The sequence below is a fragment of the Neofelis nebulosa genome, chromosome 9 (assembly GCF_028018385.1).
Source record: "Neofelis nebulosa isolate mNeoNeb1 chromosome 9, mNeoNeb1.pri, whole genome shotgun sequence".
Lineage (NCBI taxonomy): Eukaryota > Metazoa > Chordata > Mammalia > Carnivora > Felidae > Neofelis > Neofelis nebulosa.
This window is the reverse complement of record NC_080790.1, coordinates 137,576,043-137,601,236: the sequence shown is the minus strand read 5'-3', so window position 1 is coordinate 137,601,236 and position 25,194 is coordinate 137,576,043. Positions and strand designations below refer to the sequence as shown.

The following is a 25,194-nucleotide window of genomic DNA, read 5'->3' as shown; positions in this document are numbered from 1 at the left end:
CTTCTTCAATGAAGGGACAATCTAGACATCTTCAAATAAAAGAAAGCAAAGATAATGTCACCCCAGACCCACCCTAAAGGAAGAGTTAAAGGACATTCTCTAAACAGAAAGGAAATAATGAAAGAAGGAAAACCTGGAGCATCGAGAAGGAAAAACATGAACAGAAAGAGTAAAAATATAGACAAATACAGTAGTTCCTTCAGAACTTTTTAAATGATGGTGGATGGTTAAGACAAAAATAAAACTGTCTGATACGGTTCTAGATGTACGTAGAATCTAGATGACCGTAAGCGGGGGAAGGGAGGAAGGTAAAGCTTCTACACTTCGTTCCAAATGGCGAAATAGTAACACCCACGGACTGTGATGAATTACAGGTCTACTCTGTCATACAGAGAGCAATCGTATAATCAATATGGGGATATCCAACAGAGTCTGCCTGAACCATGGGCCACAATTGTGGTCTCCCTGCAACCAACCGTACAGCCTCAGATTGGAAATGATGTGTCTGCAGCCTTCTTGACGGGAACTAGGGCCCTGGCAGTAAGAGTACAGCCCATCTGAGCCTGAGGGTTCAAAGTTCCTGCTCCCTCAGCAAGCCCTACTTCCCACCACACAGCCCAGGAGCTCTGAAGACCTCTGGCTCCAATGGTGTCCAAGCTCCCAGTGCACCCCCACATCTCCTGCTTCCTGCCTGCCCTCCAGGGTATTATCTACTCTGGACAAGCTCCAGTCTGGCTAAAGCAACCAACTTCTCTGCTGTTCAGTGGTAAAACCACAGCTTCTCCAATGAGGTCCCAAGCCCTTCCACGTATGCCTTCTCTTGGGTACTATTCTCTCTCAACCCTAGGGTACTGCAGAGAGTTTCCTTATATCTTATAGCTGCCCTTTCACTACAGTAAATCATTCTGATGTTAAACTTCCACAGTGTGACCTACTAGGTTTTCTACTTCCCGATTAGATACAGACTACTACAGAATTCTAGGAGTGGTCCCGGAAGAGAGATCCCTAAAGATGGGATCCAGGGATGGGTCCGGTCATGTTCCTGGACTTGATGGACTAATGCTGAGCTCCCTGCCAATGAGGAATGTGCTGCTTGTAACCTATGACATACAACAGCACCACAATCAATCAAGCTGTCATCTGTGGTTGGTTGTGACAAAGTACCACTTGCCGCGTGGCAGCAATGACGACTGCACGGGCTGTGGTGCGGGATGACTTTTTCTGAGTGCCCTTGAGTGCTTACAGAAAGAGAGTGACAAACTCAGGTCTGTTAACTCCCACCTCGAGTCACGGTCTGAGAATCAGACGGCTTCCATGACAGCCCTGAACGAATCTCTCATTTCTTGTAGCCACAGGACTGACATTGCTGAAAATCAAACACAAAATGTCACGGTGTGAGTTGCTGAGTTAAAATGGCAGTTGAATTCACAGTCTTGCCAGGTTTCTCCCGTGAAAATTAGGGCATTAATGGGGGTGGGGGGAGAATGAGATCCTGCAACATAGAAGAAGGGCATCAGGAAACTGCCAATGTTGGCACGCAGGTCATTCTAAGCCTTTCTTACCAGCAGCAACAGATTCCCCTCCAGTGTCCAACAAGACCCGTCTCCGACAGCTTAAAAACACTGTGATACCCTCATTTGGGACAGATACCTTGAAAGGGGTTCCTCCTTCTTCTCCAAACCCACCCAACCACCCTGTTGCCAGTAGACCCCTAGCTAGAATCAAGTCTCTGCACGACCCGGGCGACGGGTATACACTATGACCCAGGAAGAAACAGCTTTTCCACCAAAAGAGCTGGAGGCCTTTGCTAATACACCCTGGCAGAAACATGGGGAACATATAGGTGGGAACAGAGTCTAAGGTCATTGAGAAACACCTTAGTGAGGGGCCACTTGCACCCCTGAAAACCTCTGTGGCTGCTCTTTTTTCAGGCCAAGTATGACTGGGCGGGGTGCCACCCTTGAGATGGGCTCCCTGATTTCACTGTGATGTTTGAATCCTGGCATAGCAGAGGCTAAGTGGCAGCACTTAAATATCAAAGGCAAAGTGGGCACGTCAACCACATGGCAGTAGGGACCTACCAGTAGCCAGAATGCTCTGGGTCGCAGAGACCTTTAGCCGGAGCTGACTGAGACTGACTCCCTGGGAGCGGAAAAGGTCATCAGCCTGCTAGGACACTGCCTGACCCACGCAGCGAGAAACACGCTAAGTGTGGTGCAAACAACCGGACTTGAGTCACCAAATGGAGAATCAGAGCCCTTCATCCAGTTTTCAGACCCACCCAATTCAGTAGTTCACAGACCAGAGGCCCCTGAATGACACGGGCGTCGGGTCCTATGGCCACCCAGACACGCTGTCGATTTCCCTCCTAGCCTTCCCCAGAGGGACCCTTGGCCACACACCACACACTCGAGTGGCTGTAGTTTGAGGAAAAAGTAAATACTGGAACTTCTTAGGGACTACTAGATACACCAAAGGTAAAGGACCCAGAGCTAGCGGAGGTCCTGCCCTGAGGGCAAGGAAACTCACGACCAGACAGCTCGAGAAAGCCACAGACGGGGACTACAATCTCCCGGCCAAATGCAGAAATGAGGACTGGAATAGCTTTGCGTGTGATCTCTATGCGTGCTGTATGGTTGAGTTTGTTTACATATACTAATCGCTCTCTACTTTTCTCCTTCCTCATATTTTTAGATTTTATACATGAGTTACTGAAGGTTAAGTTTACAACTTAGTCTTAGAGAATATACAGGAAGCCCTTGACTGAATTTGACGAGTAATTACTATAGCCCATGACAGATTAAATGACTGGCTGTTCTCATTTTGAAAAAGAGTTAAAATTTCTTCACTTGTAAGGAGGAAAGATGTATCTCGTTAGGCAGAAAATACAGCGCCTTTTCATAGTTTCAAGGAAGTCCCAACACGCATATGGAAGCTGAGGGGCCACAGGGATAGACCATGTCAGTTATGAATTTATTGCATCTCAGCTCTCAATGCACCTCCAACAAATGCTGTACGATAAACAATGCAATTCCTTTAAGTTTTTAAAGTAGGCACAATGTTAAGGGTGACTGCAGGAAGGAGAGGCTTCCTGCAATTTCCAGCGGGGGCCAAGGAGAAGGTCAGTGGTGTGGCTGTGAGGACATCTGCTAGAGCCTGCCCCCTGCCAAAGTCCCCAGATGCCACTCCCCCTGCAATCTTGCAGCCTCAGGCCGGTGCTAAGCTGTCTACGGCCCCACCCACGAAAACCCAAGCTTCTTCCCAGCCTGCCGATGGCCAGAGAGTCGCGTGGCCGCTGAGCCCCTGCTGCATCCTGTGCACAGCGCACCTCTGGTTGGGGCGCCCACAGAGAACCACTCCGCCTCCCACCCATGCAGACCATTAGCTCCAAAGGCCTCCGTTCCCCCTGGTGCCCAGATTCCCAACGTACACCCATGTCTCCTGTTGTCCGTCACCCGCTTACCGCCTACGCTCTAGAATGTGGTCCACTGTTCCCCCAGCAACTCCAGGCGAGCTCCGGTCTGGCTAAGCCAGCCAGTTTCTCCGCTGCTCGAGAGCCAAGCTATAGCCTCTCCGATGAGGCACGAACCTCTTCCAAGTCCGTCCTTCCTCTCAACCCTAAAGTACCCCGTAAAGTTTCCTTACATCTTACAGCCACTCTCTACAGTTATTAGTACTTATCTTAACCTTCTCTTGTTTAACCCACTGTGTGATTTCTACTTCCTGATGGGACCCAGAATGCTGCTCCTAGAGAGGTCCTCTCCCAGGCCGTAACACAAACCTTAGCAAATTGAAACAACTGAAATCATACAGCATGTGTTCTCTGCTCAGAATAAAGTCAAATTGGAAGTCAACAACAGAAAGATAACAGGAAAATCTCCGAACACTTGGAACGAATCAGCATACCACAAAGTAACCCACGTGTTCCAAGAGGAAGTGTCAAGGGTAACATCAACAACAACAAACACCAAATGAATGGCAGTGAAAATACTCAGAATGTGTGGGATGCAGCTAACACAGTGCTGAGGGGGAAATGTTGAGCACTAAAGGCTTATGTTAGAAAAGAGAGAGCACCACAAAGCAATAATTTAAACTCCTACTTCAAAAAGCTAGTGAAAGAAAAGCATAACAAACCCAAAGAAGGCAGAAGGAAGGAAATAAGGAAAATTGAAGAAATAAATAAAGTTGGAAGAGAAAAATAATAAAGGGAATGAGTGGAAATGCTTATGCTTTCAGCAGGTCAATAAAATTGATCTTTAGAATCTCTACAAAGCCTGGGGCGCCTGGGGGGCTCGGTCGGCTGAGCGTCCAACTCTGGCTCAGGTCATGACCGCACAGTTTGTGAGTTCGAGCCCCATGTCAGGCTCTGCGCTGACAGCTCAGAGCCTGGAGGCTGCTTCAGATTCTGTGTCTCCTTCTCTCTGCCCCTCCCCAGCTCGCGCACGCTCTCTCTCTTTCTCTCTCTCAAAAATAAACACTTAAAAAAAATTTTTTTTAAAGAATCTCTACAAAGACCGAAAAAGGAAAAATAAGAGAAGGCACGAATTACCAGTATCAGGAGACTAGCAGGGATATGACTACAGACCCGGTGGGTATCACATGGATAAAGGGGAATTCTGTGAATAAATGTGATAGTCATATGAACATGATAACCTAGATACAATGGACAAATTCCTCAAAAAGCACAAACTACCACAATTCACCAATTATGAAACAGCTCATTTGTAGAGCCCTCTATTAAGCAGCCTGAATTTGTAATTTTAAAACTCCAAGGAAAGAAGTCTCCAGGCCCTGATGGTTTCACTGAAGAATTCTACACAACGTTTAAAAAAAGAATTAACACGAATTCTATACAACCTCTTCCAGAAAACAGAAAAGGGGAGAACACTTGCTAATTAATTGCATGAATCTGGCCATCATCCGGACACCAAAACCAAAGATGATACAAAAAAGAAAACTACAGTGCAGTATCTCTCACGAATGCAGATGGAGAAAAATATTAGCAAACAGATTTACGATGTGAGAAGAATCATATATCATGGCCAAGGGTTGCCCAGCGATGGATCAGGGTAATCCACCGCCTTAACGGCATAAAGGAGAAAAATCACACGACTGTATCAAGTGCTGCAGGAAAAGCTTTTGACAAAAGTCAAAACCTACTTGTGATAAAATCTCTCAGAAAAGAGAAACAGGGGGAAAGTTTCTCAACTTGATGAAAAGTATCTACAAAACATCTACAGCCAATATTACACTTACTGGTAAAAAAAAAAAAAAAAGAAAAGAAAAGAAATACTTCCTCCTGAAGATCGAGAACAAGAGAAAGAAGTCTCCCTTTGCGCTCTTATTCAACATAGTTCTGGAAGTTCCAGACAGTGAGATAAAGCAAGAAAGGAAATGAAAGACATACGGGTAGAGAAGAAGAATAAAACTGTCCTTTTTGCAGATGACACGGTTGTCTATGTAGAGAACCCCAAGAAATCTACAAAAAAAAAATTCCTAGAATAAATAAGTTCATCAAAGTCACATGATACAAGTTCAACATACAAAAGTCAGTTCCAGTTTTATTACTAGCAATGAACAACTGGAAACCAAAGCTTAGAACACAATGCCATTTATAAACACTCAAAGAAAAAGGAAATACTTAGGTATTAATCTAATGAAGCTCGTACAGGCCGTATATGCTGAAAAGTGTAAAACACTGATGAAGAACTCAGTGTAAGAACGTGTGAACAGAAAGAGACACTGTGTCCGTGGAGGACCGGAAAACTGACCTTAGTAAAGAACGTCCGTTCTCTCCAGACTACTACGTAGGCTGAACTCAGTTCCTATCAAAATCCCAGTACAATTTCGTGTGGGCATAGATTATTCTAAAATTTACACTGAAAGGTAAAATAACTGGAATAACTCAGTATTTGGAAAAGGATAATAAAATAGAAAGAATCAAACCAGTCTACCTGACTTGGAAAACCTATTACACAGCACGGTAATCAAGACTGTGTCGTATTAGCTGAGGAACAGACACACAGATCAACAGAACAGAATTTTCTTTAAAAAAAAAAAGAAACAAAACAGAAATAGAACCACACGTAAATGCCCAACTGATTTTGAACAAAGGTTCAAAGGCAATTTAGCGAGGAGCGTGTAACCTTTTCAGCAAATGACACTGGGGCAACTGACACCCACAGGGCACAAAAAATACAGGTCAGCCTAGACCTCATACCTTGCTTCAGCAAATATTAACTCAAAATGGGAAACAGACCTGAATGTAAAATGTAAAACCATCAGGCTCTAGGAAAAAACAGGGGAGAAAAATCTTCAGGATTGAGGGCAGAGGAAAGAGTTTTCAGACCCGGCACCAAGGGCGCAGGCCGTAGGAGGGAAACTGATCAACAGGTCTCATCGAAATGAAAACTATCTGCTCTGTGAAAGTCCCTCCTGATAAGACAGTGAAAACAGTACCTACACACCCACAAGCTCATGAAAAAACATCCAACATTATTAGCTTTAGCCATCAGAGAAACGCAAATTCAAACCACAGTGACACAGTGACGTATCACTGCACATCTACCAGGATGGCAAAAAGCACGACAACATCCGGCGTCGGCGAGGATGTGGAAGTTATTGGATACAGTGGCCGTGTGAACAAGGAGTAGCACAGCCATTCTGGAAAAGAGTTTGGCAGTTTCAAAAAAAACAAAAACACAAACACAAACAAATGTAAACATGCAACTACCATTCAGTCCACGCCTCCTGGGCATTTATCCCAGAGAAATGAGAAGTTACGTCCACACAAAAGCCCGTACGTGAGTGTCCACAGCAGCTCTCTTTGCAAGAGCAAAACGACGGGAAGCGGCCCAGATATCCTTCAACAGATGACTTGAAACCAACTATGGTGCATCCGTATCGTAGGCTACTCAACAGTAAGAAGGGACAAGCTATGGATACACAGAGCAACTGGAACACCCCTGCAGAGAATTACGCAGGGCGGAAAGAGTCAATCCCTAAAGGCTACACACCGTGCAACTCTATTCATGTGATCCCCCCCTTTTTTTAATATAATTTATTGTCAGACTGGCTTACCTATAACACCCTCAGGTAACACACTTGAATTGATAAATTATACAACCAGAGTCCGGGCTGATGGTTCCGGGGAGTGAAGAGGAGGAAGGCAGGAGAAAAGTGAACATGACCACAAGGGGTACCTGTGATTTACAAGATGTTGCCATCAGGGGAAAGTGGGCAAAAGGTATGTGAGATCTTTCTGGGTTATTTCTTACAACCGCATGAGAATCTACAATGACCTCAACACAAAGACTGGTTTATGAAAGTAAGAAATAGTAAGTAAGTAAATAAAAAGAGAACTGAAAGAGGAACCACCTTTCCAGTGCGGGAGTCAGTATATTTAACGCGGCACCTGTAGTTTCCCTAAAACCGTGTCCCCAGCTTGGAGCGCCACAGGGCCCCCCTGGCGGAAACGGACTCAACGCACAGCACTTTCCTTGACGCGGGCTTCTCTGTATCGACCTCTTTTCTTTACATGCCCTTCTAGTCAAAGGACATCGTACATCGCGACCAGAGATGGAAAGGCTCCGCCGTGGCTTTGAACACAAAGCGGTCCTCCTGAAACTACAGCTGAAGCAATGAAGGTCTGCAAAAGCCCCTCCCTCGGTTGCCAGCCAGAGCGGAGACAAGGCTTCCTCCCGAGGCCCCAAGCGGGCTCTGCGGAAATCCCCGAATGCGGCCGTCCCGGGGCAGCACGTCCAGAGGGGCGGCGTGAGCGCCGGAACGCCCGGAGTCCAGACACAGCACGTGACTTTGAGGCGGCCGCAACCCACAAACTCCGTGACTTTGATAAGCCACCCACCCTCTCCAAGCCGAGCGCTCCTGATCTCGCAAGTGGGGCTCGTGTCCGCTTTTTCAGAAAATCGGACAACACAGTAGATGTGATGTGTGTGTGCACGGCAGGTGCTCCGCCTGTTAGGTCCCCCCCACCCTTAATCAAACAGACCTCCCATCCCCCTTCCGCAAGCTCGGTTCTCTGCGTCCATGTGTATGACCTCTACCAGGAGAAGGGTCCCTGCCTGGTACCTAGTCGGCTCTTGGAGCGGCCACCAGGCAGTGATCATTTAGGCTCTTCTGGGTGACCCTGCTCACACGGACCTCCCCCTCCGGGACTGTGCCCCTCCCCTGACTTCCCAGCAGAAGTACAATGGGGGAAGCACACCTTCACTCCTCGGCTTCTCAGAATCTCCCCCCAGCCCCCAAGATCGCTGCAGAACCACACACCCGCTCTAATTAACATCAGCCTCGCGACCCTAAATGCCTGCTCGTATCTCTGGGGCAGGAGAATTAGGCACGTTATTTTAAACCGGCCCTGACGTTTATTCTGTTTTTCCCAGCCAGCCGACACTATCGTTTTTCTAGCTTGCATCCTGCCCCTCGCTGCATTCTGGCCGATAACATCTCTGGTTTCATTCTTACAGAAAGATTTGCTACGGGAACAGAGAAGCACGCTACCTCTCAGAGCACGGTCCCATGCCTTATCTGACAGACCCTCCAGCTCTCAGCTATTTTGGACACTGGGAAGCCAAGTATGTGTCTAAATGCGTGGACCAGGGTCCGTGGTCCCTTGTAAATCTCACTGAAAAATGCTACCCTTGGGTGATCGGTAGACTCTCTATAAATAGGATCTGTATCAAATACCTAAATATTTATAGTGTCCTGTACACTCAGTCTTTCAAACTCTTGGGCTCACGTAACTAATATTTCTGAACCATTCACACCGTCATTTTAATTAGATCTAGCAATGGGGAAAAACTGCTTACAAAGCCACAAATTGCCTTATAGGTTTAGTCTGCCTTTTTTGTTTAATCGAACATGGACTGTGGACCTGGTTTCTGACAGCCATTATGAACTGCAGTAAATATTTTGACAAATAGCAACAGTGCTGTTAGGCGCACAAGAGAATTACTGAACCGGGTCAGACCCAGTTTTATGTAGTATTTCTTCTTAACTGCGTGCTTGAAGATAAAGACATCATTAAGAACACAGGGTACAAAAAAAAAGTTTGGTTTTTTTGGTTTTTTTTTTTTTTTTAAGCTTCCATTTTCTACATGCTTATCCCATAGGGCATGTCACATACCTTTACGAAGAGTGACGATCTTTGGCCAATGATGCTCCGACTCAAACACGAGTGACCTAGCCGGAAACCGAGAAGACACCCGTGGTTCCAGAAGAGACGTGTGCGCTGGCCACCCCAAGAAGCCAGGGGTTCACGCGCCTTCCTCCCACTGCGTGTAGGGAGTTTGAGACTCTTTGCTGAGAAGGTGTCTGAGACATCTTCCACCGGTCCCCGCTCTGCAGGCAGCATCTCGAAGGACAGAGGGAGAGAGAGATGCTCCCTAGGTCTTAGAAAATAAAGCAAAAGAGGATCGCTCCCCCATTGCTTGGCCTTTGAATCAACTCTGTGTTTAAGTGAGAAAAAGTACCATTTTGAGCAGCATGGAGGAGACTGAAGCAGAGATGAAACCCAGGCTGGCTCAGAAATAGGAAGTACACTATTTTCTATACATCACTTAATGTCACAGTGGCGGCCCTTAGAAAACAGGAAGAGATAGACACAGATAGGGGAAAAAACAGAGCCACAGCTCACATCTAGTAATTGTGACTATTGATCCAACAACCCATAAACAGAGACGGGTGCCAGAAAGGGAGGTACACGGCCTACTGCATCACACGTTCTGGGCAGGCTGGGGAGAAATGGAGCCAGGGTGGCCCTTTTCCTGGGTGTGGCCTTGGAAAGAGCATCTGCAGGGCCTCTCCGGGCACGCCTGGAGGGTCCCCAGGGCCCAGAACGAGCATTTCCCACTGCAGGTGATGATGGCAGGAGACCTCACAAGGATCTCTGTGATGCTGTCTCTATTTACAACTTGGATATTTTGTTCAACATGGAACTGCATTCTTTTTTATTTTTAACATACTGCAGTAACTGTGATCCTGATGGCTGCGTTTTGGGTCTCCGTAAGTTGTGCACCCACAGTGAGCCCCCCTCTCTCCCCACGACTTTGGAAGGAGCAAACGTGAGGGTGATGGAGAGTGAAAAATACAGTTGTCTAAGTGGTGGAGCCTGACAGGCAAAATGGGGCACACTACTGGAAAGACGTGCATTGAGGGGAGAGACAGGACAGACCAGATGCCACGTGGCCATACGGGCTGGGGGCATATTAACACCTTTAAGCTGGTTTCCTATTGCTTTGCCAGTTTTTCACTGGAGAGAGGATGCTTCTTTGCCCACTTTGCCATCAGTAATATCTAGCTGGTCATGTTCAGCTAGGTTTGGTTTGGGAAGGGGGAGAGTTTCATTTGGCTGAGTGATCTAGGCTTTGGAAGAACCAAATTGTGCAGATTCACAGGGCGTCGACTCCCCGCCCTTGCCCCACCCCCCAGCATCAACGAGCAGGCACGCACGTCACTGGCTACGCCAGAGGCCACAGGAAATGTGAAGGTGAAAATGGGAAAGTGACCGACGCAGAGCCAGCTCTGATGCAAGTGGTCCACGCAAGCGAGACGGAACTCAGCCTGAGGCCACACTTCAGTGTCCCCTGCCCTCCTCTGGGACCCCCGGAAATCTCCACAACCCAGCAAACAAGGAGTAAATACCTGCCTAGCACTGACCCCATCCGTTCTGATTTATTGGTGCTTGCACTTCTTCTGTCATTAAATAATGAAAGAAACACCCCTGGCCACATCAGACATGTAAACAGAGCCTTGCTGGAGCCCCGAGGAAGAGGGTTTCTGGAGGCTTCCTGGAGGAAATGACAGATGAGCTGGGCATTGCAGGATGTGTATAAGTTTGATAGGTGGAGGGGCAGCAGGAGGCAAGCTGGGAGCAGACAACTTGTGAGTGACCTTTCCCCCCCGGGGAGGGAACTCAGCAGCCGTGGACGAGCGGGAGCGGGTCGTCCTGGGAACACAAGCTGGCCAGAGCCGACGACACACCCAAGCACTCACCCAAGCAGCAGACACGGGCCTCGCCTGCGGTGGGGAGGGCCCCGGCAGCTTGGGCACTGTGGGAAAGGAGGGACCGAAACAGAAAAGGCTGAGGTGGCTCCCTGGGCCACTGCCACCCCCATTTTCTGAGGGGCCTGGGCCAGATGTGGCCCCAGGTGTGGCTAAGGAGATCCTCAAGAACAAATCCACCTCTATATCCTCCAGAAGGACATAGAGCCTTTTTCCTCCAAAGTTACAGTCTGAACAGACTTCATTGAGATACACAAACGAAGAGGCTTCCTATACAAGAACTCAAACATTGTTTAAAAACAGTAACAACAACAACAAAAACCTTTGGAGTTGATTTTAGGTAAACACATCGAGGAGGAACAGATAAACAGAATGCGGTGCATGCATCCAAAGAAATATCATTAGGCAACAGAAAGGAAATGAAGCCCTGAGACCCGCCAGCACGTGGGTGACCCATGAAAATGCGACGCTAAGGGTGAGAAGCCAGACACAGAAGGCCACAAGTTGTAGGCTTCCATTTATAGGAAATGTCCAGAATAGGCAACTCTGTAGAGAGAGAGAGAGTGGATTTGTGGTTGCCAAGGGCTGGGGGAGTGTGGGGGGGGGGGTGCTGCTCATTGGTACAGAGTTTATTTGGGGGGTTCTGAAAATCTTCTGGAACTAGACCATAGCGGTGACTGCACAACTCTGTGAATATATGAAAAACCACTCCATCATCTACTTTCGGAGAACGGATTTCATGGTAGGCGACTTGCACCTCAACGTAGAGCCATGACGTATGTAGGTCAAGCTTCCAGAGCAGGTGCAACCGATAACCACTGAGCTCAGCGTTGGCAATAGTCACCCAAAACAAAGGAATGTGATTTCCAAAGAATGGTGACCTTGCTTTCTCCAACCTCTTTTTTTCCCCCAGGGAAACAAAAAAAGATCTATCGCTCCCTCGCCAGGGCAACACCCCAGTCCTCGGTGCCTCATCTTTACAACACAGCTACCTTGTGCAGTTACAAGCAGCGGTGGCAGCAAAACCAGAAGACCTCAGACATCCCAGGGATCCTGGGGACAACAGGCGTGAAGAGTCACACACACACGTTCCTATTGAGAAGCCACAGCCAGAAAGGACAGAACGGTCCGCTGCCTTTGGGGTTCGGTCTCGGGACCTTCCCCAGGCCCCCCGACTGTGCAGTCCCGCAGCAGAAAGAGGAAGGGAGAGTCACAGGCTGCAGCCGGTCCCCCTCTTACAACTCTGCACACAGCCACCTGTCACCCCAGACTTTCCAGGGACTGGCCCAGCCTCCTTGCAAAGAAGCAATTCTCGCTGCCTCATGAGACAACAGTGGCTGCCAGACTATCTCTCCCAGGCTGGTCCCCAGGTGCTGTCCCCATCCCTGTATCCTGCCACCTGCCTTTCTCGGCCCCAACTCCAGTGGCGCTCTTCAAAGCACTCAGTGGACCTGGAACAGCGTCTAGAGCACAGTGCCATGGTCCCCAAAGAGTATGTGTTGAATAAATGAATGAGAACGGGTGGATATGTTTGTTTCACCACAATGCACGAAGAACCCAGGCCAAACAAGGCCAAGCAAGACGGACGCCATACCTTCCCGAGGTGGACCCTCCTAGCGCACGCCCAGTTCTGTGTGGGCACCCCTTCTCCCGCCAGGCGTCCCGCGTGTCTCAAACGCTTCATCTCTGCGTGATGCGGGCACAGGATCAGCCCTCTGTCCACGTCCGCGGGGCGATAAACCCTATCAAACCCCTGGCTCCCCAGGCCAAACCCAGACTGTGTGCCGGGAGGCTTACAAACGTACAAACCAGGGGACCCTGCCTGACAGGGAAAGCCTGGGGGGGGGGGGGCAGGCCCACCCTCCAAGCAGAGGCAGCTCTGGGGACTTTGCAGCACGGTGCCTTGGGGACACGCGCACTCGGGTGTGCATTTAAGCCTATTCCTCTCCGGGTTCCGGTCCCCTTAGCGTCCCCCACACACTCTCCTCACTGTCAGAAGAGGTTTGTAATCACAGCCCGTGTGATGGGAAACGAGGTGTGCCTGCCGAGCCCCTTCGGAGAGGAGCACTCCACAGATGTGTGACCCCGAGCCAAGGGCCGCCGTTCCCGTTTCTGTGCAGAGAGAAAAGTGCCCCCCCTCCGAAAGGGTAATTGCACGAGTGCCCCATGCAATTATCTGTCTGCACGTCCTCGGGGCCACTTAAACAATGTTTTTATTTAAAATATGATGCATCCAGCCAGCTTTTGATTATCCATGGTAATGGGGGTCAAGGATCAGCTGAATAATTGAAATGGAAACTTTATTCCCACCGAGAGTGTCGCTCTCCCCCACCTCCTTCCTTCCTTCCGCTGAGGAGAGTGGCGCTGTGGGATCGTGGAAGGGGCGCTGGGCTGGGAGGTCCAGCCCAGCCCCGGCCCAGACTTCGTGACTGCCTCTCTGGGGGGCGGGGGCCAACGCCCTTCCCTTCAGGGGCACCGTGACGAGAAGGGGCCGGTCCCCGGCGGCCCTCATCACCAGGCCGCGTGTGATCTTTGTAGTTAGAACACGTGTCTTCAGATGCACCTGCTTTCACCACGTACCGTGCCCCCGAGCCGTGTTATCGCCATTACGGTCGTAATAACTGATGCGGCCCTCAGACACGTTTATGACGTCCGTGAAGATAACTCCCTAGTGTTACAAGTTTTTAAAAGGCTCCGTCCAGAGAGACTAGCAGCACTTCACTGAGATGACGTCCCTCTGACTCACAAGATGCTCTCCCCCAAAGCGTCCGCTCCCCGCGCGGCGAAGGCTCTTTGGGAACACGGGCCCCCCTTCCCTGCCCCTTTCCGGAACAGCTCCCATCGCGCTGATGGAGACGGTCCACGCAGCCGGCTCGCGCCTCGCCCCCGGTGACCGCGGCGTCGGGGGAAAGGTACAAAGCCTCCCAGGGCCCATTACACCCGATGTTCTCCGCGGTAATTGCCTGCCGCAAACCATCGCCCCTGGCTGCCTGAGTGACAGACGAAGAGCGAGGGGAAGGCAGGCCGTTTTGTTTCCCTACAAATTGTATCCCTATTTAGGAAGGTGCACCTGGCTATCAGACTTTTAATCACAGAGCATAAAACTGAAATCATTTCCAGCACCTGAAGTGATTTCGTTGGCGTCACCCAGTTTTTGTGGATTAAGTTTTTAGAGCAGAAAGAAAAAGCCTTACACTTCAACGATAACAAGAAAAACTGGTTTCTTCCCCCACCCCCACCCCCCACCCCCAAATCCCAAAAGTTTCTTATGTAAGGACTTTGGGTTTTATTTTTCTTTCTTTAAGGAGAAGAGTTCACTGGCCCAGATGGGAAACAAAATGGCAGGGTTGAGACCCCACCCCACTCCGCCCCACCCCCTGGGAGACTGGCTAATCAGTGTCTTCTGGATGTATTTACAAAAACAATATGTTTAAACATTTCAATAAACAGATTAAAACACAGATTTGTATACTAGCTTCTGCCAGCTACTTCTCCAAGCCAAGAATCCTTTTGTCCTTATGAAACCACATGATGATTGTTCCTCGAATCCAAGTCCCGGCCTGAGAGGCCCTGGACCTTCCTGGAGATTTGGTTTTCTCTTCTTCCTCTCGGTGGCCTCTGATCTCACGTTCTGGCTTTACTTCCCACTGTTCTACCCCGTGGGTGTGTTCTTACCATAAGTTCCCCCAAAGCCCTTTTGGAAGGAAGAAGAGCTCAAGTTGTAAGCCACCCAATTTCCCTCCGAAGCCAGAGTTCAGAGTGCCATCCACACCCAGAGGGAAGAGACGGCATGACCTCGATGTCACGCTTCCGGAGGCACGGGGACCTCCAGCTCCCAGCAGGACCTGCCTTTAAGCGCTGGGAACTTCTGGGACTTTGGTTGAGCCCCAGGAGAAACACACAACTCACCCAGACCTTCCTGGGGTTGTCTATCACTCGCTGCCCTCCAGGAGAGAGCTTCTGTAGCACATCTGTCAAGACCAGGCTCTGAAGATAAAGTCTTCCCAAGTGGGAGAATTGGCCCCTTCGCTCAGGTTCCCCAACCCATCCCCCACCATTCCCAAAGGACGAGGGCTCCTGGAATTTAGACTTAAAGCTACTGCAGGGATCACGTGACCCCGCAACACCAAGTACAGGGGCGTATCCCCTCCCCGACAACACCCGTGGCTACTTGGTCACGGTGCTCTTCCCCACAGAGCCAGGCATCAGAAGCCCCTTTGCCCGGACCTCCAGCCAGATTCGGTACTCGAGCTAAAGCCGATCTGCCACCCGCCTCGTTTTAAAGATCACAGAAGGGGGACCAGAACCCGCCTCTCGCCAGGGCCCACGCCACTACCCGTGATGCCGAGCTCTGGCTGTCACCAATTCTGTCCTGGTGTAACCTGCACGTGTGTGTAGACACAGACACACGCTCACACGATGCACACGTGTGCCCAGCCTTGCCTGTTTTCCTGACCGCTAAAAGGTGTCCTGGCTTCGTGCAGTCTGTTCACTTCCCGCTGCCTTGAGAGGGTTTGGGCTTCACCGACATGCTCTTTCATCTTTCCTGTGATGCATAATCAAGATAACTGGGGAGAAAATACGGGTAAATTCCAAACAGGCAGATACTAGCCCAAAAGAGCAATGAAAAATGAAGACATTGCGCCCCCCCCCCCCAGGTGTCTGGGGATTTGCATTCAACAGGTACACGTTCACCAAATATTTCTTGAGTACCAGCCAGGTTCTAAAGTCTGTTCTAGGTCAGAGGATCAGGGGACAAGAAGACAGAGAAGGTCCCTGCCCTCGTGAGGCCGACAGCATAGTGAGAGAGAGAATCATAACTAAGAAAACACATAAAGGAGTGGGGTAATTTCCGAGAAAAATAAGTGTATTGAAGACAGAAAAATGGAATGGGTTGATGAGGGGTGAGAGAAAGGGAAGGGGGAGCATCCTTGGGAAGAGACCTGTAATATAAGAAAGATTCAGCTATGACGAAACACGAGCGCAACGGGTTCCAGACAGAGGGATCACTACGTACAAAGGCTCCGGGGCAAGCACTCCATTGGCAGCTTAAGGCCGGCAGAAGGCCAAGGGCATACGGAGTAATAATAGCAGAGGAGAGAGCAGGATGACAGGGCAGAGGGCGGGCAGACAACGGACGATGCAGAGCTTTTTAGGCCACAGGAGAAATTGTATTGTAAGAAAAGATCAGACGAGGTGTGAAGGTGGGGAGAGCAGCCGAGAGAAACAGCAGGGTCAGAACAGAGGAAGGAACTTTTCACAGAGTCTGGAGGAGGGAAACACCGCGTGAGAGAGAGCGAATGGAAGAAGAAATCTGACATGTGCTGCTGTGGAGCGTACGGGACCCCCCAGGGGCCGAAACAAAACTCCTAGCAAAGGACGTGCACTACCGAATCACTTACTGTTTTCCGCCCTGAACCTGGCACTCGTCAAGCTGCTTGGAGACGAGACCACACGGGTGCCCATTCGAAAGGGGCCGTACACGCCTTCTACGGAATTTAGCCGCGTGTGTGAACATGCAGAGGTGCATCCTCAGAGAAGCCCAGCTCTGGGTGCACGCCTCCCTGTCCCTGAGCGGGGAAAAATGGATCCAGGCTGTTTAAATGCTGTGTCCTCCACAAGGCATGACCCAACTCGCTCGGGCAGCGGGGACCCCCTCCCCTTCCAGGGCCCCGTGGCAGCTTCCACCTCCTGCCTCCTGCCCCCCACTCCCAGCACAGTATACCGCAAGGACCACTGGACACGACACTTTCTCTCACTACACTATGCCCTCCTTGAAAAGATGGACACAAATCTAACTTTCTGGGCCCAGCCCCAAGTAGGTGCTTCATAAGTAACTGCTGAACAAGGCCTCGGCCGCCTTGGGAGGGCAAATGTCACCTGTGGCTTTTTCAAGGGAGTTCGCCGCAGCGCGAAGCCACGGGGCGGTAGTTCCCTCTGTGAGGCTGGTCTGGCCCGCAGAGTCCCTGTCCCTCGGCAACTCAGCACGGCGGGGACACCCCATCTCTGACCTGCCCCCCCACGGGGACAGGCAGGCACGTCCCGCCAGCCTCCCAATCAGGTCCCGGCAGCTGGGAGACCCAAGCCGCCCGGACAGCATTCGGCACAGTAACGCTCTTCACCTTGCGGCCTCCCCGGGAAGCCCAGCCCGTGCAGATGCGCCTGGTCCCGTGAGGACAAACGGGAAGCGGCCCTGACCTCCTCCAGAGGCAGCCGGCGGATCCTGAGCGCGCTGAACATCTTGCAGACTCCTTCCTGTTCCCCTCGGGTCCAGCCGCGCAGAACGTGGCACGGTGGGGAAGAACTCCGAGCCAGCGGGCCAGCAGCCGACACACGTGCCGCACAGGAAGGTGGCGGGGAGGCCAGGGGAGGGGGGACCTCAGGAACGGGGTCGGTGCAGACGCCACTCCAGGCAGCGAGCAGGTTGGGGACGACGAGGGCAGCCAGGAAGGATTTGTGGTCCGGTCGTGGGGCCACGGCTGGCGCAAGCCAGTACCTACCTTCCCCCTTGTCCCTCACAGACCTGCTCTCCACTCCACGGCCAGAGGGACAGCCCCCAAACACACGGTTACACCCAGCACCTCACACCAGTGACAACCCCTTGGGGGTCCCGTAACTCCGTGATCTGCTCCGCCTGCACGACCCGTGGGGCTCCGGCCTCTGTCGCTTCTGGAGTCCCTCCCCAAAGCCCGCATCCTGTTCCTGCGTCCCAGCGGCACTGGCCTCGCCACGGCTCACACTCCAGCCCCGTCAGGACCGGGCCCCACGGCCAGAACTCCTTCCTTTCCCCCTTGCCTCACCGTCCCCGCGAGGCCTTCATCTGTCAGCCGGTCCCCAGCCCCCAGGGCAGCCTTCTGAGATGCCCGCTCCAAGGCCAAGTCGGACCTCCGGACTCACCACGGTTGTCACAGAACGTTACAGGTGTCATGGCTTGCTCGTGACGCAAACCCTACAGGCCAGGGACCTTTCTACATTGTCGCCAGCTCCGAGGCTGCCGCCCGGCAGGAGTGAAAGAGTGGACGAGCCCTCCCCCCAAACGGAACAGCTCAGGACACCACCACCACCCCCACCACCACCCCCCCCCCCCCCCCCCGGCGCCCTGTGCTCCTGCTCGCACCTGCTCCGCCAGCCTGGCGTTCCCAAAGCTTACTGTTGATCCCAACGCTTGGTTCTCTGGACGCCGGGACCTTCAAAGGTCAGAGTCACACATTTTCTACCGCCGGACCTCTTGCGGCCCCCAGCGCACAGCAAAGACTAATAACAGCCAACACTGGTGGGGGGACAGGCCAGCCACACTTCCGAGCCATGACGGGGGGCAGGCGGTCACTACGCACGCCCGCTTTACAGAAGAGAAGGAGGTTCACACAGGTGAGGCAGCTTGGAGCCAACCACTCGGCCAGTCGCCAGCAAAGACGCCATTCAGACCCAGGCTACCGGCCCCACCAGCACGTGTCGCCACGACACCGAGCTCCCTGCTTCAGCTAACAAGAGAGACGGGCGACCCCCTCTCTGTCAGCAGCCCCTGTGCTCAGACCCCGTCTCGGAGAACGCCTCCCAGCGCCCCCGATGTCCGAGGCCAGCCATCTTAACTCTGAGAATGCAAATCCCCGACCATCTCAGTTCATCTGATGCAAACCCCCACCCAGAACGTTTCAAGACGGCGCTCCCTCTTCAGAAAGTCCGTGCCCAGGATCGAGGTCTGAATACTGTCTTTGATTCAGCGGGCAGTGATGCACCTGGCTGGGCGGCGGGCCGCAGGAGCCTGGGGCATCTGGGGGTGAGCTCGGCCGGGTGTCTCCTCAGTCGTGGGCAAGCCACCTTACTCGTCAAAGCCTCGGTGTATCCGCCTGCCTGTCAAGCGGGGACAATCATCATCACACAGGCACTCGGGAGAATCAGGTACGAGGCGCTCGCCACGGGACAGGCCGACCTCCGGGCAGACGTCACGGGCGCGTGACGGTTGCAGTTACTGTCCTCAGTAGCATCCAGAGCCGGCCATCTCAGCACAAGGGTGCCCAGAGAAAGGGGCTGCCTCCCGCCTCAGGAGAGGTCACCCCAGGAGACGGGAGCCACGCAGCCTGCGTGCACAGCTCAAGGTGGCAAAGTCACGCACATGTCAACACGCCTCCTCCAGCCCCACACATCCACCTCCACGCCAGCCCCCTCGCGTCTTCATCCGCACAGAGAGAGCACGTGTGTGCACTCGCTCACGCACACACACACACGCCTCCTGTCCCGGCCCACGTGTGCCTGGGGACGTGGACCTCGCCGGGGGCCCAGCAGCGCTCAGCCGGGTACACCTGGCCTGCCAGAAACCCAGGGTGGCAGGGGCTGTGCTGGCGGGGGGCGGGGGGGGGGGGGGTCCCATCAGGTAAGTGAGCCTGCGAGGGGGCCAAAGTATTTGCATATAATTTGCATGTATTGACACAGCCTTCCCATCTCTGCACAGAGCACTCCCAAGCTAACCTGTCATTACTGCTCCTCTGAAGCCTGGTTTCTCTCAGTGATTCGTGCTGCTTACCACCCACTACTAGAAAGTACTATGTGGTGAGACGGGCCAAGAGCTGACTCTGAGCACCCAGCAAGTCACACCCGCCTCCCTGGGCCTCAGTGTCTCCCCGCGAACGACCGATAAAACGGCACCCCTCCAGCGGGCGCACCCAACGAGCCCTTCCCGCACAGAAAACGTTGGCATCTGCCTGGTGCCGAGCACCTGCCAGAGTGCGACGGGCCACCTCGCTATTATCGGAGGGCCGGGGGGAAGTCTGGGTGAAGCGGGCCCCACGTTCTTCCCAGATGCAGTTTCGGGGTCTCGGATGCTGGGCCCCCTGTGCCCCTATGGTCGCGAGATGTAGCAAATATATACAAATGTGGGTGCCAAGTTAAATGTGAATTTCAAAGAAACGATGAATAAAACATTAGTGTGAGCATGTCCCGTGCAGTACTGAGGACACATTTATACCGAAAGCAAGACAAAAACGTTATCTGGCTGCATACCCGGAATTCACATTGTAACTGGGGATCCTGTCGTTTTATGTGACCACGCCACCCGGGACTCGATGCCCACCGGCTTCCACTGTTCCTAACGCTCTCTTTTCTCACGGCTTCCGCCCACACCCAGAGAACACGGACCCGATTTCCTAAGTGCCCGGCTTCCCAGTGTAGGACAGGGAGCGCAGAGGTTACACGGGAGGTGAACTGAAAATTGCTGAGAGAGGGAGGGAGGGATGTGTGTTTCCTAACTTAGTTAAAAATCTAAAATCTGTTCCTCTTTGGTTTCTGCAAGGAGCCCGGTGGTTGTCGCTGTGAACGTGAGGCGACGCTTCCTGTGGCGAAGAGTACGTGTGTTTGCATCAACAGGGCCCGTTTCTAGGGTTCCTCTCAGGATGTGAGGCCCGTGGCAGGTCGCAGAGGAAGAGGGAGGGCCTGTGGGCAGGGGCCGCTGGGGAGGGAGGCTCTCCCTCTGGGGGCTCCCAGGAGAGCCCCGCCCCACACGGGTAAGAGCCTCCTCCCCCGAGCCCCTTGCCCAGCTTCCCCATCACACACCAGTCGCCTGTGACCCTCTGCAGAGCACAGGGGTGAGCACGTGCCCAATTCCTTATTCACGCGGGGGGTGGGTAGCCGTGGCAGGGAAGGGACACGGCTCGGGGAGTCCAACCTCTGACCGGGAGTCACCGTCAAGCACGGAAGGCACAAACACAAAATGTGCACAGAGCACTGCACCCGGGGCGCTGCAGGCTGACCCTCCAGTGGACTCAGCTCGGGCTTCTCCAGCCGGGACACCTGTCCTTCTGGAATGGGCGAAGGGCCACGGAAGGACCACCTATTGACCCTACAGGTGAACACGGGCCACGCTTGGGAGTGACCATTTTCCTTCCGGATTTCTTTTTTTTAGCGGCGAGTGTGACTTCACAGTACGATCGATGGATGCTCTATGGAGTGCAATGCAAATGTTTCATATTTTTAAGATAAAAACACTAAAAATAAAAGGGGAACGTTGCAGTTTCCTCCTCCTTAAAGCAGTGATGGGAGAGCACACCAGCCTCACGGGCCCCTGGCAAGGATGAAAGGGAGAAACGCAGGTAAAGCCTTTCCCTGACACAGCACGAGGCAGGACCAGGACCTTCTCTAGTTGGGACTTTCATCACCACTGAGACAGGGTTCAAGGATTAAGATCTCATCTGATCTCGTATATCGGTCCTCCCCGCGCATAAAGAGATCACAAAGCAATCAAAGAACTCTATAGGCTTTGGGCACCAGAGGAAGATTTCCCTTGATTTCTAATGGCATCCTCAAGTCAGGTCTCAAAAGTCTGAAAGCCACCTGCCTTATCTGACATGCTGAGATGGCCCTCAGCTTGTACAGCCATGGCCACGGACACGGCTGGCCTGAAAGGGGCCAGAGATCCTTATTACCAATAGAGAGACGATTCTTTGGCTCCCCCTTCGTGACCTCTCGCCATGGCTGAACACAGGTGTCCCCAGCCCAGAATAACCCAGCGTTGCCTGCTCAGGATGCCAGGCCAGAGATGCCCTGGTGAAGGATGTGGCCAGCAGCATTCAAGGGGCATGGGGTGGTCAGGAGGGCCGAGGCACTTAACTGAGACTGGGGGGCCCGAGACCCTTGAATCAGCTGTCTGGGTGGAGGGATGGAAGGGGTGGGGCCTCAGGGCATGACACCCAAGGTCAGTGCCCTGCTTCCTCATACCCTCTGACCCGTGCTCTTCAACTTCAGAAATTCAGTTGGCACCTCTTCTTCAGGACTGAAAACTGACTTGGCCAGGGCTCATCTGCGCTCTGTTTCTCCGCTCAACACAGAGGCCAGCCCCATGCCCTGGGAACTCTCCCAGCCTGCTCGGAAGAGATCGTCCACGCTCCTGTCTTGGATGGGCCAACCAGAAGTGAACTGTAAACTAAACGAAGACCTACACAGGCCGTGACAAGTGGCACTGAACCATTAGCAGCTGGCGACGCAGTCTGACTCTAGGACAGCAGGAGAACAGTCTGGATAACGTCCGAGAACAGAAGGCGGGTCTCTTGTGATTAGGGCCCCTGATGTACTCCCACTTTCTTATTGACCGGATCATCGCGGCAAAGATACAGAAACAGTTGTCCCCACAGCTCCACTCTCGTTTGGCCTTCCACCTCTCATTCTTGCCTCTGACTCAAGCTGGCTGCTGTCCTGTTGTCACCTCGGAAAGCAAGGTGCCACGCCCATGCTAAGTCCTACATTTAAACTGCTCGTCAGGTTTACAGCCTCAGCTCTGAAACACCAACAGGCTTTTTCAGGGTAATTAGCTTCACACACATGCGACCGTGCCAACACGCGATCAACCTAGCCCCAAAATTAGTTCCTGCTAAAATATTACACTGTGTTGATGGGTATTGAGGAGGGCACCTTTTGGGATGAGCACTGGGTGTTGTATGGAAACCAATTTGACAGTAAATTTCATATATTAAAAAAAATTAAAAAATAAAAAATAAAAAAAAATAAACTTTATGTAAACACACAAAAAAAATAATAAAATAAAATAAAATTAAAAAAAAATAAATAAATAAAAAATAAAATAAAATATTACACTGTGTCTAAACTACATCGGGAAGATGTTCCTCGGTCATGAAATCTGCTCTATCAAAATCAGCCTTGTTTGGAGATCGGGGACCTCGCTCTTCTTCTCTGGGGTGGCAGAGTTGCTTCCAAAGCCAGTTTTGTTTATCTAAGCTATGATCCAATATCGTTTTTCTCCCCCCCCCCCCAATTTCAGCTCGTACAGCCTTTCCTTTCGTAAAAACAAAGCATGGCAAAATCACAACTCTCTCTTGGCCAGTGGCCAGACCTCCAAGGGCTGGAGCCAGGAGATTAACGGATACGCCCAGAGAGGGCAAGGTCAGAGAGCAGAACATTCTGGACACGTGTGTGTCGGAGACAGACTCGTAGGACCGGAGAGCGCCCATACACGAGGGCCGGCGTCTCCCGCTTTGAATGACATGCTAAGGCCCTTCTGAACCAGTGGGTGAAACATGCCTGTGACACTAATTAATGCCAGGCAAAATGTAACAGCAGATCTTGAAAACTAAAAATAGATCTATTCCAACTGATTCATCCCCTGACTGCACAGAATTCGGAGTTTTTTCATCTGTTTCTCTCCTACGTGTACGTTAGATTATGGCCTCTTTTCTCTCCCTCCATCTTTGTTGTTGTTCTTCTATTTCTCTCCTTCGTGTTGTGTGGTTCAAACCTTCCAGAAGAGATGTCCCCACTTGGCTACCCTCCGGCCCACAAACATGCTTAATAAGCAAGGAAATCATCTCTTTTCCTGGCTCACATGGCTGGGAGCTATGTAATTTGTCCTTAATATTTTCCATGCGGATGTTTCTACCCTGTTGCATCACACACAGAACTCTATAGCTTTGTTTCCGATTACAGTCCCTTCTATTTTAAACTTTGTTGATTTCTACTGGGAAGGAAGCCTATTTCGTACAGATTAGCTGGACAGCTGGGTCTGATTGCTTCTGATGGCTGGGCTTGGGGCCACCGGGGAAACAGGTTTCCCAAAGCCCCTTGCATGGAGCCCCATTCCACACGGCCCCAAAAGAATGGGGTCAGCGCTCGCTTCGGGGAAGAAGGGTTAGCAGCCTCAGGTGGAAATCAACAGGTCAAGCCAAAGGCGGGTTCAGACCTTATTCCACAGCTCAGGCTTGGGAGGCTGTGCTGGAAAGTGGAGGAGGGGGGAATCAGAAGCCCCCTGGTTCAAAAGCTCTCACAGGGACCTGACTGGGGGCTTGTGTCAGAGAGAACTACGTGTGCTTGGAAGGAAGCATCCATCATGCTTGTCTGATATAATCACTCGGGAGGCAACAGACAAGGCTCAAGGATTAAGGTCCCTTCATCTGGCCTTGCATCCCAGACCTCCAGGTGCATAAAGAAATCACAAAGACCTCTCTCACCTTCACGTGCTCAGTCCACAGGCAGGTGGGGGCTGCCGCGCTCTCCGGAAAACCGGTGGCTCCGATGAGGCAGGAGTATTCTCCCTGCTCGTCCCATCTCTGCCTTGCTTCTCTCTATGCCTTCTCTAGAGAAAACCGAGTGCTGGAAATTAAAAAAAAAAAAAAAAAAAAAAAATCGTGTGTGTGGAGGGTGGTGGGTGTCGGGGGTGTCGGGGGTGCCGGGGCGGTGGGGGGGATGGCAGAGGGACACCGGGGGGTAGGTGTGCAGCCTGCCCTGGTGTGGGTTCGGGTTTAATGGCCGACGCTGGTGATACGGTTTGCCTGCTGAAGCTCAGTGCCACTGCAGCTCTGTGTGTGGGCGGCGGCAGCTACACGTCTGGGTTTCAAACCATTACACTGAACATTTGCAAACAGATAAAAAAACAAAACCATCCGGTACAAATGGAAACTTCTGTTTTCCCTTCTCTTCCTGCGTTCTAGCCCCTTTCACCTCTCCCCCGGAGGAGGAGGAGGAGGAGGAGGAGGAGGAGGAGGAGGAGGAGGAGGGTGGGCGCGTCGCCCTCTGGGCTCCCCCGCAACCCCCGGCCCCGGCCCCTGCGGCCACACCGCTCACTGCCACGGCCACTGACATGGACAGGCGCGTCAGGTCGTCCAGACTTAGCGCCACGGCTTGGGGAAGGCTTCCTCTTCTCCAGGGTCCTGCTCAGAATCCAGCCTCTTGGGAGCCATCAAACCCAAGGGGCGTTGGGGTCTCCATACTGGGTCCCTTCTTAACCCTCCTGGTCTCAAAGCTACCTTAGAACTGGCCAACGAGGGGGAATCAGGTGCGCCTTCCCATCCGGACGACACTCTCCCCGAAGAATATCGCGCGAGCGGCGACGCGAAGGTACGCCGTGAAAAGAAAACGGGTCCTGTGGTCAAAGACTTTGGCAACTGTTGTATCCGGTATTGTCCTGTGAGAGTCACGGAGCACATTCGCAGCTAAAGGCTCTGAGAAGTCCTGCAATTCAGAACCCCGTTCCACTGGTTCAATCCAGCGTTTCCAAAGCGTGCGTGAGGTTAGCCCCACGGGGCACCTGGGCCCTGAAGAACAGCGCCAGCCATCACGACACGCGCACGCGCCCGTCCCCACACCACGAACGCACACGCACGCAAAGGCGGTGAGCGACGCATGCGCGCGCGTGCGCGCGTGCACGCACACCGCGCACGCGCACTCCCGCCCTCCCAC

General features: G+C 52.2%; 1 protein-coding gene across 6 annotated transcripts in view; it reads right to left on the bottom strand.

Moving 5' to 3' along the window:
• ZNF831 (zinc finger protein 831) overlaps nt 1–24,117 on the bottom strand; it is a 107,399-nt gene extending 83,282 nt beyond the window's left edge. For 2 of the 6 annotated variants that reach the window (XM_058686110.1, XM_058686113.1), the window contains exon 1: nt 9,143–9,559. The gene's annotated coding sequence lies outside the window, so the exon portion shown is untranslated. Of the gene's footprint in view, nt 1–1,281; nt 1,367–9,142; nt 9,567–23,966 lie in introns of those variants that run through there. The other 4 variants (XM_058686112.1, XM_058686111.1, XM_058686114.1 and 1 more) reach the window with 4 other exon arrangements.
• Between the last annotated feature and the right edge of the window lie 1,077 nt (nt 24,118–25,194).